The 23,305-nt window shown below is 46.4% G+C and overlaps 1 protein-coding gene and 1 pseudogene across 1 annotated transcript in view; one reads left to right on the plus strand and one right to left on the minus strand.

Annotated features, from left to right (window-relative positions):
- The window catches only part of Akap12 (A-kinase anchoring protein 12), a 95,179-nt gene that overhangs the window by 54,360 nt on the left and 17,514 nt on the right, over window positions 1-23,305 (minus strand). The gene's annotated exons all lie outside the window — the stretch shown is intronic.
- Window positions 12,560-12,660, plus strand: LOC128118809 (uncharacterized; annotated as a pseudogene).

Consider the following 23,305-nt stretch of genomic DNA (forward strand, 5'->3'; position numbering starts at 1 on the left):
CAAACCCCACGGTGAACTCACTTAATTAGGAGCATTGTCTACAAATTAGATCTCTTAAAAACCAGCCTTTTTCAAACTGGGATCTGGAAACGTCTCACAGCGGGTGCATCAGCACCAGTCTGGAAGGCGCTGTGTTCCGCTCAGCTGGAAAACCGAGCTTGTCAGTGAATTGGACTTGTTTACTTAAATTTAAAAGGGCCCTTAATGTGCATTCTGAGCCTCTATGGAGAAAAATCACTGTAGCATTTTCTAAAATGATTTGCCCAAAGAACCCCTGGGAGTCACAGCTAGTAACATCACCCATAACTAAGACACCACGGACACATGCAGGTATGTATTAACTCACAGTTCAGTCAACTATCCCCCCCACCCCTTTTAAATAATGTATGTGTTTTTAAAAAATATTAAAACTTCTGGGTTCTCTGGGAAAGTATGTAAAAGAAAACACAGAGTTCTAAATCTGGTTAGGTAGGAGATCAACCATACTGATTTTAGACAAAGGGAATTTATAAGATCTCTGCTTGAGACAAGGGAAATAAAACCATCTACCAGCAAGAGCAACCCCACTGTGGAGACAGTTACTGAATTCCTTATGTAGAGTGTCTCCCTTGTAATGTTTGGGAACACCCACGACTTCAGGTCAGTACTGTACAGACGCTCAGTGAACACAACTGTAGGTAGGTGTGTGAACCTAAAAGTCACATCCCTGGTGTAATTAGCATCCTTCTCTGTGTGCACACTATACAGGAGCCCCAGCACATCACACCAGGGGTAATCCTTGGTCCCCTGACACCGCCCCCAGGCAGTGTGTGACCTCTCAAGGAATGGTGTCATCACACTCCTCATTAAGAACCACTACCAAGACGGACAATGGTGGCGCATGCCTTTACTATCACCCAGTGCTTGGGAGGCAGAGGCAGGAGGATCTCTGTGAGTTCAAGGCCAGCCTGGTCTACAGAGCAAGTTCCAGGACAGGCAGGGCTACACAGAGAAACCCTGTCTAAAAACAAAACAAAACAAACAACAACAACATGAACCACTCACTACCTACAACCACAAAAAGCCAAAAGAAGCTAGCAGGGTTGCACACACCTATTTTTTGTTTGTTTGTTTGTTTGGTTGGTTGGTTGGTTGGGTTTTTTTTTTTTGTTTTTTTGGAGACAGGGTTTCTCTGTGTAACTTTGGAGCCTCTCCTGGAACTCGCTCTGTAGACCAGGCTGGCCTCGAACTCACAGAGATCCGCCTACCTCTGCCTCCCAAGTGCTGGGATTAGGGGCGTGTGCCACCACCGCCCGACACACACACCTCTTAAATTGGCACCCAGGAGACTAAAGACAGGAGTTCAAGATCAGCTGGGGCTACATAAAAAGAACCTTTAAAATGTTCCAGAGGACCCATGGCATCTTGCAACTGTTTGTAACTCTAGTTCCAAGGGATCCAACACCCTCACACGGACAGGGGAGGCACCAAGGTACATAAAATAAAAATAAATCTCAGAAAATAAATAAATTAAGGGTTGGAGAGATGGCTCAGTGGTTAAGAGCACTGGCTGCTCTTCCAGAGGTCCTGAGTTCAATTTCCAGCACCCACATGGCAGCTCACAACTGTCTGTAACTCCAAGACCTGACACCCTCACACAGACATACATGCAGGCAAACCACCAATGTATATAAAAGAATAATAAATAAAATTTTAAAAATGAAAATAAATTAATTAAAAACAGCAACAACAAAATGGGTCAACAAGAGATTGCTCATCGGGTGAGTGTACTTGCTATGTAACCCTGGTGACCTGAGTTGGATGTCTGGAACTTACATTGAAGGTGGGAAGGGATAACCAGCTTGCACACACATACGTACACACACACACACACACACACACACACACACACACACACACAAAGAAGCCTAAGGACTGAGTGAATAGGTGTACTTTTTCTCTCTCAATTTACCAAAAGCCAAGAAAACACAATCCCTACCTACTGCCGATCCATGGGTGTTTAACCCTGTTGCTGGGACAAAATACCTGAGGCCAATTAACCAAAAAGGAGAAAGGGCTCTTTTGTGTGTGTGTGTGTGGTGTGGCGGGGGCAAGTTATGATTTCACACTTTTCAGAGCCTTTTAGCTCAGCCTTGCCACTTTGGGCCCATGGTGGTGCAGTCCATCTTGGTGAAAACTCAGGCAGAGAAGGCCACTTTACCACACTGGGCGCGGTGGGGGCGGGGAAGGGCTGTAAACAAAGAGAGGGGAGTGTCCAGGCGTCTGCGTCCCTTTTAACAAACCACAAGAAGCTAGCTTCCTCCCTCCTGCCCCCACATCCCAAGGGTTCTATTTCTACCACCTCCCAGCGATGTCTCAGCCTGGTGAGCAAGCGGTCAGAGGGTTGTGGAACCCATCCACCACGCTGATTACTGCGGCTGGCTAGGTTCAGCTTCCCTGCCCCTTAAAGAAGCAGAAGACGGGAAAAATCCTGAGTGCGACCCGGAATAGCAGGGGCGTTCTCAGACACAGCAGACAGAACAACCCGTGAAGAAAGGGTTTTACTGGGTGTGAGGAAACTTGTGAGAACATGCATTCAGGATACACACACACACACACACACACACACACACACACACACACACACACACACACACACGGAGGAAGGGAGGGAAGGAGGGACACTCAAAGCAGAGTGGATACAGCCACAGCAAGCCGAGTCATGTCTGTCCTTGAGGCTGTGGGCCTTTGAGGGGATCTTCCCAGTTTAGGCTTGGTCAGGCCGAGCAGGCAGAGGAGCTGAGAGGCCCACAACTTTGGTTTAAACATGTCCTAATCTGGCCTTGGACTTGTCAGGCATGTCCACTAGAGAGAGAAAAGGGCTGCCAGGCCTTTGTTACAGGCTGCCAGGCTTCTGTCTCAGGTGAGGAGACTTGAGGAAGACGCCCAAAGTTGGCCATCTGCGTTACCTGGTTGCTGCCCCTCTCTTCCCGTCCGTCTGACCATCAGGGGTCTAACTCCTTGCCTCTGGGTGCAGGCTGATTCTCTGAAAGCTTGCTCTCGGAGTGAACCGTGGTTGAAACAGGTGTTCACTTGGGGTGGGCGAGACTAAGCAGCCCAACCAACGGTTTAAGAAATTCTTGTGTGAAGGGCAACGAACAAGCCCCACCGGTCTCGTTATTTGCTCTCATACGTTTCAAAGCCATGTTGAAGCTCCACAAGGAGCAGAGAAGACAAGAGAGAGGAGTGTCAGGAGTCTCCTATCCCTGACACCTCTTGGTTTGGAGCTGACTTTGAGTTCTGGGTCTCATCCAGTCAGAGAGGACACACTACGGATCTTGGGGTAGTTTGAATTAAGAATGGCCTCCAAGGGCTCATACATTTGAATGCTCGGTCCCTGGTTGGTTGAACTGTTTAGGAAGGATTAGGAGGTGTGGCCTTGTTGGAGGAGGTGGGTTTCTGGAGGTGGGTTTTTGAAGGTTTCAAAAGCTCACACCAGGCCCAGCTCTCTCTCTGCCTACTGCCTGTGGATTAGTGTGTGAATTCTTAGCCACTGCTCTAGAGTCAGGCCTGCCTGCTGCCACGCTCCCCACCATCATGGTCATGGACTCACCCTCTGAAACTGTAAGCAATGCCCCAGTTAAATGCTTTCTGTTATAAGTTGCCATGGTCACAGTGTCTCTTTACAGCAATAGAACAGAGCTTAGTGGACTACTGTTATGTCCTCCACTGTGAATGCCATGGGTAAAGTTCTCAGAGACCGAATATACATACAGGCTGTCCAGGACAAATCAAGAGCCATCTTCCTCCCTAAACCCAAAGGTAGGGAAGTATGACCGTGAAGTGAGGAACGGAAACGATGGCCTTCAGCTAGTATGGGGGGTGTCCACCTATAATCCTAGCACCCAGGACGCTGAGGCAGGAGGACTGTTGATTTCAAAGTGAGCAAACTAGATAGTATGGGTATGTGGTAGGACTCTAAAAATAAAATAGGGACTGGCAAGGGGGCTTAGCAACTTGAGTTCGATTGACAAGATGGACGCTGTGGAAGCAGGGCACCAGCTCCCAAAAGGTGTCCTCTGACTTCCACAAGCATGCTGCGGCATGGGTGCCCACCCCCAAGCCCACACCGAATAAACAAAATGCAATCATGAAATTGTCTCAGCACACAAACTAGGATGCAGAGACATTTCACACAATTCTGGTGGCATGCATTCTGGGTTTTTTTTTTTTTTTGAGCCTGGTACCCAGGAATTCCTAACAGGTTTTATTTGGAGCAGAGGTTAGAGCAAAGACCTAATTCTCAATTAACTGCTACATACATGCACTTCCCATCCAAAAACATGAGTGGCGGCTTTTCCCAAAGGAATCCGCTACTTCATAGTAAAGTCACTACATTATGCCACTGCCTAGTAAATCTGATTATAAGATATGTTTTGAAATCCACTATGTGCCATGGAAAACCTACTTTCATAGCTTAACATACGGTTAGTTTCAACAAGAAAAGAAAATACAAAAAAAAAAACCACACACATCCAAAAGCCAGTGGCCTCTCCAGTGAAGTTTAAATTTTAAAGTTTGAAAAAAAAAAAACAATTTTTTGAGACAGGTCTCGCTATGTAATCCAGGCCAGCTTTGAACTCACAAAGATCCAACTGTCTCTGCCTCTCAAACGCTGGCATTAAAGGTATGCCTCATCAGCTGGCAGTCACCACTTTAATCCCAGCAGAGGCAGGCAGATCTTTATGAGTTCAAGGGCAACCTAGTTTATAGAACTGGTCTGCAGAGTTCCGGAACAGCTAGGGCTACACAGAGAAACCCTGTCTCAAAAAATAAAAACAACAACAACAAAAAAGTATGCCCCACCATGACCAACCAAAGTATAAAAAACTTTAAATGCAGCTTCTCATCAAAGATATGTCTCCAAATACCTGTCAGCCCAGCACTTAGAAGTGGATTCAAGGCCACTGCAGTGGTTCTCAACCTTCCTAATGCTGCGACCTTTTAATCCAGTTCCTCATGTTGTGGTGATCCTCAACCATAAAATATTTCATTACTACTTCATAACTGTAATTTTGCTACTGTTGTGAATTATAATGTAAATATGTATGTTTTTCAATGGTCTTAGGCAACCCCTGTGAAAAGGTCATTCAACCCCCAAAGGGGTCAAGACCTACAGGTTGAGAACCAATGCTCTATGGCACGACTAAGTTTATGGCCGGCCTGGGCAGCACAAGATCCTGTGGTGGGGAGTCCTTACCACAGGCACCAGAAACTTCACCATGTGAACACAATCAAAATGCATCGTATGCATTATGGAATTTTCAAAGAGTTTCTAAAAATCTTCGTATTTTTTAAAAGATTAAAAACATCACCGTGGAAAGATGGAGAATGTGGAAAATACACAGTGTTCCAGTTTTGTGTAACCCCCATCTACATCTAGCACAGAAGGCAGAGATGGTCGGGAGGAACACACCGGGGTCCCCCCTACAAAGCTCTTCACCCACTCTGTGTAAAGATTCTGTCCTTATTACATCATCAGCTGGCGACTGTGTCCCAGCCTAAAAGCGGACGTGCACTCCCACACGCTCTCTCTCTCTGTACTTTCCCTCCGCGCGGTCTCTCTGTCGTCTCTGTCTCTCTCCTTCTCTTAATAAAGCTCTAAAAAGGTATCACTGGGTCCTGTCGTGACTGTGACCTTTCCATGTGGTAGCCACGGCCAGCCATGAGCGCTGCTCTACACCCTTACACTCTGCCCAAGGGTGCTTTAGTTGACAGCAGCCCAGGGCAGCAGGATCTGTCCCTTGGAGGTTCTTCAACACGTTGGTGGTCGCAATGCATAGAGAGGGGAACAGAAGTTTACTCCCAAATTAGCCCAATACAGGTAACATGTAAGAAAATTAACATGGAAGCCACCCCACCCTAAGGAAAGTTGGTGGCTTTGAGACTTATTGGTAGATGGCTGGCTTTTTCTTCTACCTCACTTAGAATGTATTGACCACCCCTTTGTGCTTCGATTCTCATCTTTGGTAGAAAAAGAAATCACAAGCGCAATTGCTTGTCTTGTTTTCTATAGCCTGCATCTAATGCAAAAGCATGGCCTGTCTAGAATAATGTGATTTAACCCAGGAGCCCACACGTGCTATCCTGTCCTCCAACGCACCGAACATTACCAGCTCAGCCACTTACAGAATAAGAAAACAGCATATTGCTAATTCACAAAGAGCCCTGCAAGGATTGCTAAAAGCAGCTACTGCGTCTGCGCTGGATCCGGGACTGCTTCTCAACTGATTAGCCATCCTGCCTTTTCTTCCTTCCGAAGCTTACTAAGAAGGAGTCCCTAGGGCCAGACTGCTCTCCTTGCAGGTAAGTTAGAAGGCACTCAGCAGGGGATGACAGGGAGAGAGGTCAGGTGGCCTCCAGAGCTATGTTAAAACATTCCCAGGGACTTCCAGAGAAGGTTCCTTTTGTGTGAAAAGCGCAGCAGAGGGTCCTCCACATGATGGCATGGATTATTTAATAAAGTCATGAAATATTTAGCTCTGATAATGGACCCGAAAGATGCCATTTTGGTGAATACACCTCAATGGTTATTAGCAAAAATTAAAATGATAAATGGAAATGGGTTTCGTGGACACATGTGCTTACGGTTGTACTTCATGGGACCAAGCACCTGCTGCCTGTCAAAATAAAAGTGGCCTGTGTCCAGTCCTGCAGCTGCCAAGGTTCTAGTGAGCCAAGGTTCACTAGACTGGAGGTGGGGGAGAGGGCTTTTACCCCACCCCACCCACTGGCTCTTAGAGATTCGGACAGTGGCTCCCTCTACAGCTCACTTAACACTGTCCGGATCTTCTGTTAGCACGGTCTGCAGCTTCTCCTGATCAGGTGAATCAGAATGCAGGTGCCCCCAAAGTTTACAGAAGGGGCCTAAAAGGAATAACTCAGAAAAGGAGAAGTGGGGAGGTCACCTACTGGGTATGGGGAGCAGGGGTGGGGGAGGTTACCTGCTGGGTAGGGGGACAGGGGTGGGGGAGGTTACCTGCTGAGTAGAGAAGGCAGGGGTAGGGGAGGTTACCTGCTGGGTAGAGGAGGCAGGGTTGGGGAGGCTACCTAGTGGATAGGGGGTGGGGAGGAGTTACCTGCTGCATAGCCGAGGTGGGGTGTGGGGTAGGGGGGGTGGGGGAATGGGGAGGTTACCTGCTGGGTAGGGGGACAGGCTACAAAACAGACCCACACAAATCTAGGTTGGGAACCAGCACTGCACAGAACAAGAGGCCCCAGGGACATCTGATTTGGGGTTTCAGTTAATTGTTTACATTGTGTACGTGTGTGAATGGGGTGTGGGGCGCACCATGGGACACAGGTGGAAGTCAACATCAGGAGTCGGTTCACTACCCTGGGGGCTGCCGAGCCATCTTGATTGACAATGGTTCTCTGGTTGGCTATACAGGCCAGGGTGCTGAGTTTACTATACAGGCCAGGGTGCTGAGTTTCAGGGCCTCCTGCACATGCCTGGCTGAAGGCACCATTGAAGAAGCAAACAGGGGCTGGAAAGATGGCTCAGTGGTTAAGAGTACTCGCCGCTCTTCCAGAGGACCAAGTTTGGTTCTCAGCATTCACCTTGTGGGGCTCACAACCCCCTGTAACTTTAGCTCCGCGGTATCCAGTGCCCTCTTCTGGCTTCAATAGGTACCGGCGGCACACATATGGCATACAATCACACAAACACAAACATGTAGATTTTTTTTTTATTTTTATATGCATTGGTGTTTGACCTGCATGTCTTTGTGAGGGAGTCAGATCCACTGGAATTGAAATTACAGACAGTTGTGAGCTGCCATGTGGGTGCTGGGAATTGAACCCACGTCCTCTGGGAGAGCAGCCAGTGCTCTTAACCACTGAGCCATCTCTCCAGCCCCACATGTAGATTTTTTTAAAAAGCGTTCTTGCTTTACTTTAAAAGAAAACATATCACCACCAGAAGATGGTCATATTGTAGATGGGAATCGTGAGTCTTTTGCTCTGTCTGGACAAATATTGAATTATAGGAAATAACTTGCTTTAAATCCACAGCACATAAAAATTATCTTTAGAAACTGGGAAACATTTGGTTTTCCTCGTCACACAGTTCATGCAATTTTCCTTTCTCACAACAGCTCATCCAAATGACAGATGAGAATACTTGGGAAATGTTCTTGTTTTCCTTACATAATCCCCCATCCTTTCATTGTTTGAAAACATTTAACTTTTTGTTTTGTTTTGAGACAGGGCCTCACTATGTAGACCAGGCTGGTCTGGAACTTAGATCTGCCTGAGTTTGCCTCCTAAGTGCTGGGATTAAAGGTGTGTGCCACCACACCTGGTGAGAACAATTTTCCCTGAGACAACTGGAGAAGTTATTGCCATAAAACAAATTGAAGATGCATTTTTCTCAAGTCTTGAACTTGCCTGATGTTCTCCTAGGAAAAAGTCCTCTTTCCGTTATTCCCTATTAAGAACTCTAAGTTTGATAAGTAGCATTTTGAGAAAGACACATGAGATCAAACACAGTTCTTCATGTGTATCCTCAGGCAAGGCCAAAACGACAAACTCATTAATGGGAATCACTGCTGAGACAGATGCCTGTCCAAGTTACATTTTTTTGTTGCTTTGATAAAAGACCCAGGCAAACTGGGCGTGTTGGCACATACCTTTAATCCCAGCAGTTGGAAGACAGAGGCAGGCGGATCTCTGCGAGTTCGAGTTCAGCCTGGTCTACAGAGAGAGTTCCAGGACAGCCAGGGCTGTTACACAGAGAAACCCTGTCTTGAAAAAACCAAAAAGACCCTGGCAAAAAGCAACCTAGGAGGAAGGGGTTTATTTCAGCTTTAAAGCCGGGTCACTGTCCACGAATGTGGGGAAGTCAGGCAGAAACTACAAACAGTGAGTCACCGCATGCAGTTAAGAGCAAGAGCTGGCAGGCTAGTGTTTTAAACCCAACACCCCAGAGGCAGAGGCAGGTGGATCTCAGCCAGGGCTACACAGTGAGACCCCATGTCAGAGAGAGAGAGAGAGAGAGAGAGAGAGAGAGAGAGAGAGAGAGAGAGAGAAGGAATGAATGTATGTATGCTCAATTGCTTGTGTTCAGTTTTGCTCTTTTACAGCTCAGGAACCCTGCCTAGGGAATGTCACCACTCCCAGTGGGCTGGGTCTTCTCACAAGACAATCCCCCACAGACATGCACACAGCCCAACCCAATGTAGACAGTCTCTCTTTAAGACTCTCCCCAGGTGAGTCTAGGTGGTGTCGACTAAAATTAATCATCCACAGATCCATTTGCATAATAATGAAAAAGTAGTTTTGTGGTTAGGAAGCAGTAAGTTTGCTTGAACTGGCAAGGTTTTATGATGGACCGTTCACCATTCCTCTGATTTGGTTCCAATACACCTCCCACCCTGTTGATTCTTTTGCTATAGTACAGATATGGTCTGAGTGTTCTAGAGGCTTGCTACCCAGTGTTAAGCGGCTGGAACAGTGGAGAAGTAGAGTCTAGTGTGAGGTAGTTAGGTCACAGGAGTCACCCCTCAGGAAGTGATTCAGACGCGTTTCCTTGAGTGATTTGGTTCTCGTGGAAAACAGGCTGTTTTAGAACAAGACCATCCTATGTACTTGACCCCCTTCTGGATGTAGTTAGCTGCCTTTGCTTCTCCACCACACACACTATAAGGTAGTTGGGGGTTCTTTGTAAAGAAGTCAGCTCCGCGATGCTCTAGCCACCGGAATTATGAATCCAGTAATCAACTTTATCACTACCCCTGGTACTTTCCAGAAAGAGAACAGGTATATTGAGTACACTCAAGGGACACTAGGGTAGGCAGTAACTAGGGTACTGCTGGGAGTTTTGTTATAGTCACAACAAACAGAACTGAACAGTACTGAAACAGTACTGAAGTCTCAGGACTCTGCAACCCCAACTTTTTTTGAAAGCCCCCAATTCTTCACATCCCTGGCTATTATAAGACACACAATGTATTGCTCCAATGGGTCCCCCACAGTCACACACAGCTGAGCTACAGAGCTAAGCCATTCAGGTGAGAGTCAGGGCAGTGGGAAGCTCTTGGGAGGAACAAGCAGCAGTCCTCAAGGGAGACATTTGGGGTCCACAACCTGCTGGAGGATACAGCGGTGCGGGAAACTATTACAGCTTTACTAGGTAACATTCAACAATAAACTCTAAAAGCCTCCAGACCAGCCTGGCTGCAGTGAGATGGGATTGCAGGAAGCCAAGAGGGCAGGCCGGAAGCTCCTGGGTAAAGAGGAACCAGGCAGGGGAGAGCCTGGGCTAAGCGGATGGCGTTGAGAGGCTCCATGTTCTCCACTAAGCCCAGAGGGGGAAAGGCAGCAGGCAGACTTCTAATCCTTCAGTATCATCCAGACAAAATGTGCCGGGATGGGGAGTACAGCTCCTGGGTACAGCATGTGTTTCCACGCCCCAGGTCCAGCATTCTTCCCCCAGCACCACAAAGGATACAAGGTGACAGAGGGCTGAGTTAGGATTCCCGAGCTCAGCTTAGGAAGCTAATCCTCACATACAGAGAATGCTTTCAGCTCCTCAAGACACTGACAACAAATTTTGGAAGGGGAAAACAAACACACAAAACTGTTAGCCAAGGGTATGATGGTTTAAATGAGAAATGTCCACCACAGGCTCATGGATTTGGACATTTGGTGCCCAGTTGGTGGTGATGTTTGGGGAGATTATGGGAAAGTACAGCCTTGTTAGAGGATGTGTATCACTCAGGGTGGCCTTGCCCTGCTCCCCGTTTGTTCTCTCTCTGCTGTTTGTGGTAGGAGATGTGATCTCTCAGCTGCCTGCTGCCGTGCCTACTCTGACATTATGGACTCTCCCTCCGGAACTGTAAGCCCAAATAAACTCTTCCTTAAATTGCCTTTGGTCATGGGATTTTATCACAGCAACAAATGGCCTGCTTACAAATGGGAGCGTATGTCCAGCAAGATGACTTAGCGGGTAAAGGTGCTTGCTGCCAAGCCTGGTGACTGCTGTTTAATCCTCAGGACTCGAATGGTAGAAGGAGAGAACTGATTCCCACAAACTATCCTCTGACCTCCATGTGTATACCATGACACAAGGGTGCTGTGTGCACATGCACAGGCACTTCCCCTGACTGGCCCCATTTAAATACATGTAATTAAAAATATTGGTAAATAGGGAAATGGAGAGATAACTCAATTATTACATAACTCAATGCTAGTGCATATTGCTCTTTCAGAGGACCCAAGTTCAGTTCCCAGCACCCAAGACAGGCAGCTCACAATCTCCTATAATTCCAGCTCCAAGGAGAACTGACATCTTTCAGCTCCATAGGCATCTGAATTCATGTGCACATACCTACACATAGTCACATACATGCATATAACTTAAAAAATAAAAAGTAAGTTTTTTTTATTTTGTTTTTTTGGGTTTTTTTGTTTTTTTTTTTTTGTTTTTTGGTTTTCGAGACAGGGTTTCTCTGTGTAGCTTTGCGCCTTTCCTGGAACTCACTTTGTAGACCAGGCTGGCCTCGAACTCACAGAGATCCGCCTGGCTCTGCCTCCCGAGTGCTGGGATTAAAGGCGTGCGCCACCACCGCCTGGCCTTTATTTTGGTTTTTTGAGGCAGGGTTTCTTTGTGTAGCCTTGGCTGTCCTAGAACTAGCTCTGTAGACCAGGCTGGCCTCGAACTCACAGAGCTCCACCTACCCCTGCTTCCCAGGTGCTGGGATTAAAAGCATGTTCCATCACTTCTCAGCTAAAAATATTTAAATAGGAACATATAAAGCATGAGAGTTTTCTTATTTCTTTTGGACAGGGTCTCATATCCCTCAGGCTGGCCTTGAACTTGTTATATCGGTGAAGATAACCTTGAACTCCTGTCTTTATTTTCCGAGTGCAACACCATGCCCAGCTTAAACCAGTTTACCAAGAACAAAGCGGGCAATAAATGTGGCTCACAGCATGAAATTACTGACTTACACATGGAATTCTATTTATATATTCTATGACAGAAAGAAATGCTGAAACCAAACCAATGCTACGGCATCATCCTTCACCTGTCAAAGCAAACAGAACTCATGTGATGTCGGAGTAAATGCTGAACGCTCACTCATGCATCAAAACAAAAAACACTTGTAGTAACCTTCACCCAGCCTGTGGAGAGGCACACACAAGTTCAGCCACACACCCTAGGAAGTGGCCCAGTTGAGGACTCAGCCTACGTCTTCACTTCTCCAGCATAGGCCCTTTCCACTATGTGGTGAGGCCAGTAGCTTAGGCTAAGGAAACACCAGGAGGAAGGAGCCAAGACAAAGCCCCTATCTGCAGAATGGCAAGCCGCTGCCGGTGTGCCCATTAGCAAATGACTTAACTCTCATGTGTTTGCCAAATTACACAGAAATATAAGAAATGAGTATTCCAGAAAGGAAAAGCAAATTGAGACCCTTCCAAGCTAATTACAACTCAGAGAAATTTCATGTGCTTACCAATTGATTGCCAGAATGGGCGGGAGCCGGTGATTATCTTATAAAGAAAGCGTGGCAGTTACCATATTTTTGGCAGCGTTCTGCTAAAGATGGGATGGTGCAGAGATTAGCATGGCCCCTATGCAGGGATGACACCCGAATCCGCAAAGTGTTCCACATTTTTAGATACAGTCTGGGCTGAGAGAACCTGGAAGCTGCAGGCATTCAGCTTACTCTGCGGCCTAAACTCCTCCTTGTTTAAGGAGTCAGTTTGGAAGAAATTTACCATATGAAGACTATGCAACCACAGAGTGATCCTCCCAGGTAGGAACTAGGCCCACAGAGGCACACACCTGCAGAAGTGGAATGAGAATATTGTATGTAACTTGCATTTTGTATATAAAAGCTATATTCCTATTGCATGGGGGGGGGGGTGTTCATTTTGGCATTTGTAATAACAAAACAATGGCATCACCCTAAATGATGTGTGTGTGTGTGTGTGTGTGTGTGTGTGTGTGTGTGTGTGTGTGTGTGTGTATATATATATAGAGAGAGAGAGAGAGAGAGAATATTTATGTCACTAAACAGATGGCCATTACACTTTGAGCTAGATGTTTGTGTGTAAGTGTATTCGAATACTTTCTCTCTCTCTCTCTCTCTCTCTCTCTCTCTCTCTCTCTCTCTCTCATTCTGAGCCACAGGGAGTCCAAGATACACCAATAAGTGAAAAACGAAGGCTAAAAAATATAATAAGTAAAGATCTGGTATGTAAAATGTTGAAAATTCAAGAGCTAATACGTGTATATATTGAAAACTCAGCCTGGCATTGAGGTACATGACTGTAATTCTAGCACTTGGGAAATACAGACAGACAGACAGACACTCAAGGCCAGCCTTAGCTACACAGCCAGTTCAGGGCTACAGTGGGCCGCATAAGATCCTGTCTCAGAGAGAGCTGAGCTGGGTATGGTGGCACACACCTTTAACTCTGGCACTCAAGAGGCAGATCTCTGTGAATTTGAGGAGCCTGGGCTACAGACAGAGATGCTGTCTCACAGAAAGGAAAAGAAAGGGATGATAGAAGCAGGGAAGAGAAGGGGAAGGGAGGGACAGAGGAAAGGAGGGAGGGAAGGAGGGAGAGGGAAAGGGGGAGGGAGTGGCCATGGAGACCTATATGCTGACAATGCATTCTTTTGTAATTTTTTTTTTTTGGTTTTTCGAGACAGGGTTTCTCTGTGTAGCTTTGTGCCTTTCCCGGAACTCACTCTGTAGACCAGGCTGGCCTCGAACTCACAGAGATCCACCTGGCTCTGCCTCCCGAGTGCTGGGATTAAAGGCGTGCGCCACCACCGCCCGGCGTAATTTGTTTTTAAAGGGGTCGAACACTTGCCTAACATACCTAAGGCTCAGTATATAAAAAATAAAATTCATTTTCAGTTTTCAATGTACTTTCACTTGTTTTACTGTCTCTCCTCTGTTTCACTACCCAGAATGCACTTTCCCCTTAGGTCAGAGAGTTGTGGGCAAATCAACTGACCCCAAGTTAGTCACCAAAAGGAATACCACGGCCTATCACAGACAGAGAACTGAGCCTTGGGTCAGTGACACTTGTCCAGATTCTTCAGGATCAGAAAACACACATTGCTTCTCTGCCCCTTAAAAAGATGACTTACTTGCTAAGATAATAGCTGAGAATATACACTGAAACACGTCAACACTGAATGCCGCATGACAGGAGGGGTGGGGTGGGACTTGGGAAGCCACTGAGGCAGCCTGGGTGGGATGCCATTCGTGTGCAAGTCTACAGCTAATTACTGAAATTTTTATTCAAGAAATGTTAGAAAGGGATAAGGTACATGTTGTTGTTGTTTATTTTTGAGACAGGATCTCATGTAGCCCAGGCTGGCCCACAATTCATCATGTAGCTGAGGATGACCTTGAATTTCTGATTCTGCCCCTCTGCCTCCCGTACAGATGTGAATCACCACACTAAGTCTGTGGGATACTGAGGATCAGAGTCGAGCTTTCATGCGTGCTAGGCAAGCGCTCTATCCATTCAGCTCCAAGATGAGGTACATTTTGACAAAGAATACTTTTGCTTTGATTTTTTTTTGAAGCAGGGTCCCACCCTGCACTCAGGCTAGCCTAGAACTCACTAGGTAACACAGACTGGCCTGAAACCAAGATCCTGCTGCCTTTGCCTCTCTGAGTGCTGGGATTCCAGGCCACGTGCTGACATGCCTCGCTTGAAGGACAGTTTGAGCTGGTCACGCTCACCTCTGTCACTATAGTCACTTCCTCCTGGTAACTGCAGTGCCATTACCGCAGGGAGCCGTCCAGAAGCCACTCCACTCCCATTGAATGATGCGGTGACTCTCTGGTAACACTAAGCTGCTCTTGGCTTCTCCTTCACAGTAAGTCTACACACAGTTGCAACAGACGCAAGCAAGGAGCTCCAACAGAGTGTGAAATAAAGCCATGAAATCCTCAAGTACTCTTTCGTGATGTACTTTCCTCTCTGAAGACCTTAAAACACCAAAGAGAGGCAGGGTAAATTCTATTATCTCCCTTCTACGGTAGAGAAAGATCTTCTTCCTTCTAGGATGAAAGCATGCACTCACACACGCACGCATGCATGCATGCACGCGCCCAAATGGTAAGTATGAATATAATACAATACTAAAATTAATTTTTCTTGTTTGAGATCACCTGTAATTCCAGCCTTCAGAGGCTGAGGCAGGAAGGTCACAGGTTCCAGCTGAGAACGGCTACATCGTAAGACTTTAGCTCACCACACGAGAAGCCAGGCCCATGTTAATTTCAACATTTGAAAGGTGGAAGGTGAAAGGTCAAGTTGGGTTGAGTCTGAGGGTAGCCCGAGAGAAGGGTTCATGCGGTCCAGGGCTCTTCACTCCCCTGAACCTCCTACTCTCTTGTGCTAAGTGCTGGGTTTCTAATCAAGGCTGTGCCTTGCACAGGCTTTCTAGTAAATGAAAAGCATACATATTGCTTACCAAAGCGGCCCAGCTTAAGCTGCATTTGTAAGTGGCAGCCTCATCCATCAACTTCTCCACTTCTCTCTTTGTTGTGTCTGGAGGCCAGTAGTAAAGGACCTATCTTAATTATGTTATTGAGCACGCACGCACACGCACACGCACACACACGCACACACACACACGCACACACACACACACACACACACACGCATGCCTGCATGTGCCATGGCAAGGTCAGAGAACAACAATTTGCAAGAACTAGCTCTCTCCTTCCACACTGAACTCAGGTCGGCGTCAGGCTTGGCAACTCGCACCTTGTCTAACTGAGCTATCTCCAGGCCCAAGACCCATCTGCCTTTAGACCGACGCGGAAGAAATGACCCCTAGAGCAGTGGTTCCTAATGCTGCAACCCTTTAATACAGTTCCTCCTAGTGTGGTGACCCCGAACCATAAAAGCATTCATTGCTACTCCAGAACTGTAATTTTGCTACTGTTATGAATTGTAATGTAAATATCTGTGTTTTCTGATGGTCTTAGGTGACCCCTGTGAAGGTTGAGAACCACTGCGCTAGAAACAGGAGGAGCCACTATTCTGTTGCTCCCCCCCCCACCCCGCCCCCCAAGACAGGGTTTCATTGTGTAGCCCTGGGAGTTCTGCAACTAGCTCTGTAGACCAGGCTAGCCTTGCCTGGCTTTGAACTCAGAGATCCACCTACCTCTGCCTCCTAAGGGCTGGGAATAAGGGTGTGTGCCGCCACTGCCCGGCCTGTGACTTCTTCCTAGGCTTGTTTGTTTCCTTTCAATGACTGAGAGCAAATATGATTTAAGTTGCTTCAAGAATCCCACCCTCCAGACAGCCAAGCCACGCTCAGGTCTTCCCGTATCACTGCACAAAGGGGAATCTTAAAAGACAGCCCTCTGGCTTCCTGATTAAATAGATAAAGCAATAAAAGGAGAAAAGACATCAATGAGCTACCTTCATCTTTCATAAAAGCATGTGATTGTACTGTGACAATCAGCGGCTTCCTAGGGGAACGACAGGAAATAAATACACAGTCAGTTTCCTTGAGTCTGGCTTTCCCAGTGTACACTTGAGCGACCCTGAGTTCTGGTGGCTTCTCTTTTGTGCTGAGCTGGGCAGGCTCTGCCCACCAGGAGATCTCACCACGCTCCACTCACTGAGAGATGCATCTAGAACGAAGGGAATTGCATCCCTGCAGGGCTAGAACCACCACCTCCCTTTCACTGGGGGCGGCTGGTTTAGCAGAGGGTTTAATAAGCCATGCTTCCTTGGTTCTACGAAAGTCCTAAGCAAAACTGTGAGCAGTCACTCAAATGCTAGGGACAATGTCTTAATCACTCTCGAGTATAAGGCAAACTTTTGGAGAATGAATTGTAAAATTTTAGCATATTCCTGGCTCCAACAAAACATCTGCCACAAGGCCGGGCGGTAGTGGTGCACACGCCTTTAACCCCAGCACTGGGGAGGCAGAGGCAGGTGGATCTCTGAGTTCAAAGCCAGGCAAGGCCAGCCTGGTCTGCAAATTGAGTTCCAGGATAGGTTCCAAAGCTACACAGAGGAACCCTGTCTCAAAAAAAAAAAACCAAAAACAACAAAACAACAAAAACAAAAACAAACTGCAACAACAATTATAAGCACCAGCACTGTGAGTTATAAAATTCCCACAGGGGCTGCAGAGATGACTCCATGAGTAATGTCCTTGCTGTGTAATCGTGAAGACCCGAGTTTGAATCCCCAGCACTCACAGCAAAGCTGAGCACAGTGGTACGTGTCTGTAACCTCACCACTGGAAGAGATAAATGGAAACAGGAGGATCCCTGATTGCTGCTCAGCCAGTGCAGCTTATTTGTGAGCTCTGGATTCAGCAAGAAAATTTATCTAAAACAAAATAAGGTGAAGGGACCAGCAACATGGTTTAGCGGGTAAAGGTACTTGCTGTCAAGACTGCCAGCCAGAGTTTGACCCTAAATCCACAGGGTAGAGAGACCCAGCTCCCACAAGTTTTCTCCTGTCTCCACATGCACACTGTGTAACATAAATACACACACACACACACACACACACACACACACACACACACACTCACACACGAATAGGCAAGCACACCCACTACATGTGCACATACACAAATATCACCTGTCACACACAAAAGCTAATTCCTGTAGTTTTAGCATCACATTCAACTTTCATAAAGGTTTTTTTTTTTTACAATCTATTTGTGTGTGTGTGTGTGCGCGCGCGCAGGTCCCTACAGAGGCTAAAAGACGACATCAGATCCCGGGAAACTGAGATTACAGGTGGTTGTGAGTCACCAGACAGGTTGGTTGTTGAGAATGTACCTCAGGCCATCTAAAAGAGCAGCAAGTGCTCTTAAAATGATATCCAAGAACACGGAAAGATTTGTAAAAGTAACATTTACTGTTCAGCACTAAAAATTATATTTCAAGTTCTCTTTGCTCAACACTAATCAAAATCATGTTTACATGTACAATTTCACTCTGGCTAATTTATTAATCAAGAACTATTAGACCTAGGCAAACAAATGCTTAGTAGTACCACCAATTAATAATTATGCTCACTCTGATGTTTATTTACCAGTTTTCTTTCTTCAGACACAAATGCTAACCAATTAAAACCAGTCAAAATGAACAGATAATAACAAATAATTTTCCAGGATAACAAGGTACTCTATTGATTTGATCTATACAAAGCCATTAAAACTAGCCTTTCGGGGCTGGAGAGATGGCTCAGAGGTTAAGAGAACTGACTGCTCTTCTAGAGGTCCTGAGTTCAATTCCCAGCAACCACATGGTGGCTCACAGCCATCTATAATGAGATCTGGTGCCCTCTTCTGACCTGCAGACATACATGCAGGCAGAACACTATACATAATAAATAAATCTTAAAAAAAGAACAACTAGCCTTTCTGCATCCCACACTGGGGAGGAGTAGACACAACCTGGAGTCATCCATCTTCAGAAATGATGCACATGCAGGTGGTCCCAGCCCGGAAGAGATGGCGGGAAAATAAACCCAGAAAGCCTTCTGCCTCGCTGCCAGCATGCCACAGAATAAGATTTCTCCGGGTTCAATGTTCAAGTTCCTAACTCAATATAATATGTATAAAATATTCTGATTCTTAAAAATTTTAATTTGTGGGTGGGGTAGGTGCATGTGAAAGCCTGAGGACAACTTGAAGAATTGGAATTAATACTCTTCTTCCACTGTGCAGATTCCAGGGAAAGGATGAGGTTGTAGCGCTTGGTGGCAAAGCACCGAAACCTCTCACCAGCCCCCAGATGATTTTGTTGTGGTCACTGCTTTTGTTTGTTTGTTGACAGGGTCTCTCTGTGCAGCCCTGGCTGTCCTGGAACCCACTGCTCTGTAGACCAGGCTGGCTTCGAACTCACAGAGATCCACCTGTCCACTGAGTGCTGGGATTACAGGTATGTGCTACCACCGCCCAAGGTGGTATGAAACACATTTAAAGAATCAGAAGGTCTCTGTAGTAGATGATATTCAATCAATGTTAAATTGTCTGGTACTCGGAACCATACTGTGGCTAAGCGGAATGGAGCAGGGTAAACATGGACAATGCTGAATTGTCCGAGCAGGAGGTACCCTGATATCTAAACTCAAGTTGCCAGAGCTCACCACCACCAAAGGTAGAAAAGCCCCAGGTGGGTGTGGTGGTCCCCTGGAATCCAGGGTGGACTCAGAAGGCAGAGATGGGGTCTCTGGGTCAAACTGTTTAGGTAGAGGAACAAAATTGGAGAGCCGGGTTTTAGTGAGACCTGCCTCTTAAATAAAGTGAAGAATGACTAAAGAAGACATTAGATAACCTCTGGCTTCCTTCATATGTATGCATACATGTGCACCCAAATACATGAAAACACACATACATGTCATACAGACACACACAGACAGACAGACAGACACACACACACATACACACACATACACACACACACACACACACACACACACACACACATGAAAAAAGAAAAGGAAGGAGGGAAAAGAGAGAAAGAGGGAAGGAGGAAGGAAAAGAGAGAGGGAAGGAGGGAGGAAAGAAAGAAGGAAGGAAGGAGAAAAGGAAGGAAGGAGAGCTGGGGAGATCCAGAGCATATGGCAATGTGCCCAGCGCTGGGGAATTGGAGACCAGAGGATCCTGGGGTTTGTGGATCAGCCAATCAGGCCAATCAGTGAGCTCTAAGTTTAGTGAGAGTCTATGTACAAAATCAAGGTGACAAGCTGGTGACGTGGCTCAGAAGTTAAGAGCTTGTGGACTCTTGCAGATGACTCAACTTCAGTTCCCAGCCCCACATCAGGCAACTTATTATGACCTGTCACGTCATGTCATCTCTCGGGGAATCCATCCCTCCAACCTCCAAGAGCACCAGTGCTCACATGCACACACTCACACACAAGTACACATAATCCAAACATTAAAAACTATTTTTTAAAAAGGTGGTGATCGACTGAATCACATACCCCACATTGACCTCTGGCCTCAAGGTGAATGTGCATCCCCCCAATACAGACACCACACACACATGCACATACATGAACACACCCAATACAGACACCACACAGACATGCACATACATGAACACACATACCAAGAGTAATACAAGAAAGAGCAAAAATGGAGCTGGTATGATGGGACATGCCTGTAATCCCAGCACCAAAAAGGATGAAACAGAACTGTGGCAAATTCAAGGCCAGCCGGGGCTAAATGACTGGACCCTATCATCATCATCATATATATGTGTGTGTGTGTGTGTGTGTGTGTGTGTATACATATGTATGTGTGTATGTGTGTGTATATATATATATACATATATATATATATATATATATATATATATACTGTGGATTATGTTCATTGTTAATAATAAAGCTGATTGACCAATGGTTGGGCAGGAAGAGACTGAACATGAGAGCCAGACTAGGAGAATTCTGGGAAGAGGAAGGGCAGAGTCAGGAGAGATGCCAGCCAACCGGTGAGAAAGCAAGATGTGTAAAATATGAGGTAACAAGCCACAAACCACATGGTTAAACATAGATAAGGAATATGGATTGATTCAAATGTAAGTGCTAGCTAGCAATAAGCCTGAGCCATCAGCCAAGCATTTATAATTAATATGAACCTCTGAGTGGTTATTGGGGAACTGCCAGGTGAGAAAGAACCATCTGGTTACATAACATAGGTATGTATATGTATATCTATCTATCTATCTATAATGTAAAATGCTGACAACTAACTGTACTTGATAAGAAGTATCTTTAACTCAGAAAACCTCACCTCCACCTCATTGACCCTCCCTCCTCAACCATGAATACAATTCTCTGCAGAGCAACATTCCAATCTAGAAACGGTTCTCATCGAAATACCAAGTGAAGGATAAGATTGTGGCTCAGTGGTAGAGACTTATGAGGAAATAAAAAATAAAGTCAGGACCATAAGACCAGGAAAGCACATGTCTTATTGCCAATGGTGTGTAATGATCATATAGATTCAGCCTGGCATTGGTTGGACACACACTGATTTCAGACATCATCTTTAGCTAGACCTAGTAGGGTACGCTCATGATCCCAGTAGTTGGGAAGAGGAGGCAGGAGGACTGATTGCAAGCTGGAGGTCATGCTGAAATGACGCAGCCCAACACTGTCTCAAAGAGACAAAAAGTAAACACACACAGCTGGTCAGATGATGGTAAGGTGTTTGCTACCAAGTCGGCCAGCCTGAGTTCAATTCCGGGAACCCCTGGAGTGCAAAGAAGAGACTGACCAAAGTCGTCCTCTGACCGTATACACACACACACACACACACACACACACACACACACACACACACACACACACTCGTAAACGGTTAGGAGGAACAGGGCTGCAAACACTGCCCAGTTGGGGGTGCTTGCCTAACATGAACGAAGCCCTTTCGGTCCCCAGCACTGCATACAAGTGTGATCCCAGAACTTGGGAGATGGAAACAGGAGGACCGGAAGTTCAAGTTCATCTTCCGTCCTCCACAAAGCAAGTGTAAGGCCAACCTGGGCTAAAATGAGACCCCAAAGGAATAACTTTCTTCAAAGTTGGGGTTGTTGGGGTTGGGGATTTAGCTCAGTGGTAGAGCGCTTTCCTAGCAAGGGCAAGGCCCTGGGTTTGGTCCTCAGATCTGAAAAAAAAAAGTTGGGGTTGTTATAATTCCCCCCAGTACAATTATTTTCTTCTCTAGTAATCAAACTATAAAGCTTTCGGTGATCAGACTCGAGGCCAAAATAAATCAGGGTCCTTCTCAAGCTCTGAAATAAACCAGCTGGTCGGCTCACAGCTAAGGAACCGAAGGCTTTGGATATCTTCCTCCGTCATGACCATAAAAAGCAACAAGCGGTTGACATTTCCCCCCTACTTGAGTTTGCCAGCAGAGGAATTTGCAACTCCATTCAAGCGGACTCACTGACCTTCCCTTGCTCTCCCTTCAAGTTCACACACGGGCACCAAACCTCTAGCATTCAGGGCAGGAGCGAGTGGGGAGGGGTTGGAGGAACATAGTAATTTACAGCTTTTTAACTCCACAGTAGTCCAATTGTCTCAGGCCCTAGCAAACACGGTCAGGGGAGAGTGCGAAGGCTTAATGCAGCTTGAGCCAGGACCATCGGCTCCGCTTGAAATTAAGTCTATAAACAGTTATTATTGCAGTCTGCAAGTCAAGGGAAATCTGAAGCAAGTGATCCGGATTCTTTGAACAATAAGGTCAACCTAAAGGGTACTTTTCTAAATCATTCCTTTTGTTGCCTCAGTGTTCTGCTTAATCTCCGGCGGCCCCTCCCTGTCCGTTATCTCCACATCTGGATGCAGTTAAATAAGGAGATAAGAAAAAAAGGGCTGGGCAGGGTGCTGCGGCCCTGTAAACTCCGCACTGGGGAGGCTGAAGCGGAAGGATCAAGAACTCCTCCTCCTACCCAGCAGGGAAAGCCTGTCTCACAACAGGCATAGGGTCTACGTTTGACCCCCCAGCACCACAACAACCAAATTAATTCATTAATGATAAAATAAAATCATGGTGGAGGGGTAAGATGGCTAAGGGGCTAAAGGCGCTTGCCACGCACAACTTGGCAGCATGAGTTCAATCCTCAGAACCCACATAAAGGCAAAAGGAGACAAGAGACTGTTACAAGGAAACCTGGGAGGAAAGGCTAACCAAGGCGTCTATTAACGTGTCAAAGCAAATGCTGGCGAGCTCTCCCAGCATGCCTTGGTACCTGTGGCTTCTCCCAGCACTTCTTACCCCACCCCCTGCCCTAAGCCTCTTCCTCCCAGGGGCTGGGTTTCCACTTCCGTTCCTCAGCTTCTCCTTCCTGCATAAGGTAAGATGTTATGGATCCATGCCCTCTCCTTTCTCTTTCTCCCTCGTCTCCCCGCCCTCCCCCCACACACTCATGGCCCAGTTCACTCTGAAACATTCCATATACTTCTGTCTTCTCCCAATACCCACACTAAACCTCCTTAACCATACCTTGGAGCAGTCATGTCCTCATTTTTTCATTCAGACCCCACAAAGCTGCCCTCTGACTCCCATACCGACCGTGGCACTTGGCACCCCCCCACTTACACACATCACGTTGATGCACCACATAATTTTTTTTTTTTTTTTTGGAGACAGGGTCTCACTGTGTAGCCTGGGCTGGCGTTGTAGGCCAACTCAAAGATCCTCCCACCTCTGCATCTGAGTTTAAAGGTGTACCCCACAATGCCTGGCAATAAATAAAAATTTTTAAAGTAGTAATATACAGGGGTGGGGAGA

Source organism: Peromyscus californicus, unplaced genomic scaffold, assembly GCF_007827085.1.
Source record: "Peromyscus californicus insignis strain IS unplaced genomic scaffold, ASM782708v3 Scaffold_22__1_contigs__length_63687245, whole genome shotgun sequence".
Lineage (NCBI taxonomy): Eukaryota > Metazoa > Chordata > Mammalia > Rodentia > Cricetidae > Peromyscus > Peromyscus californicus.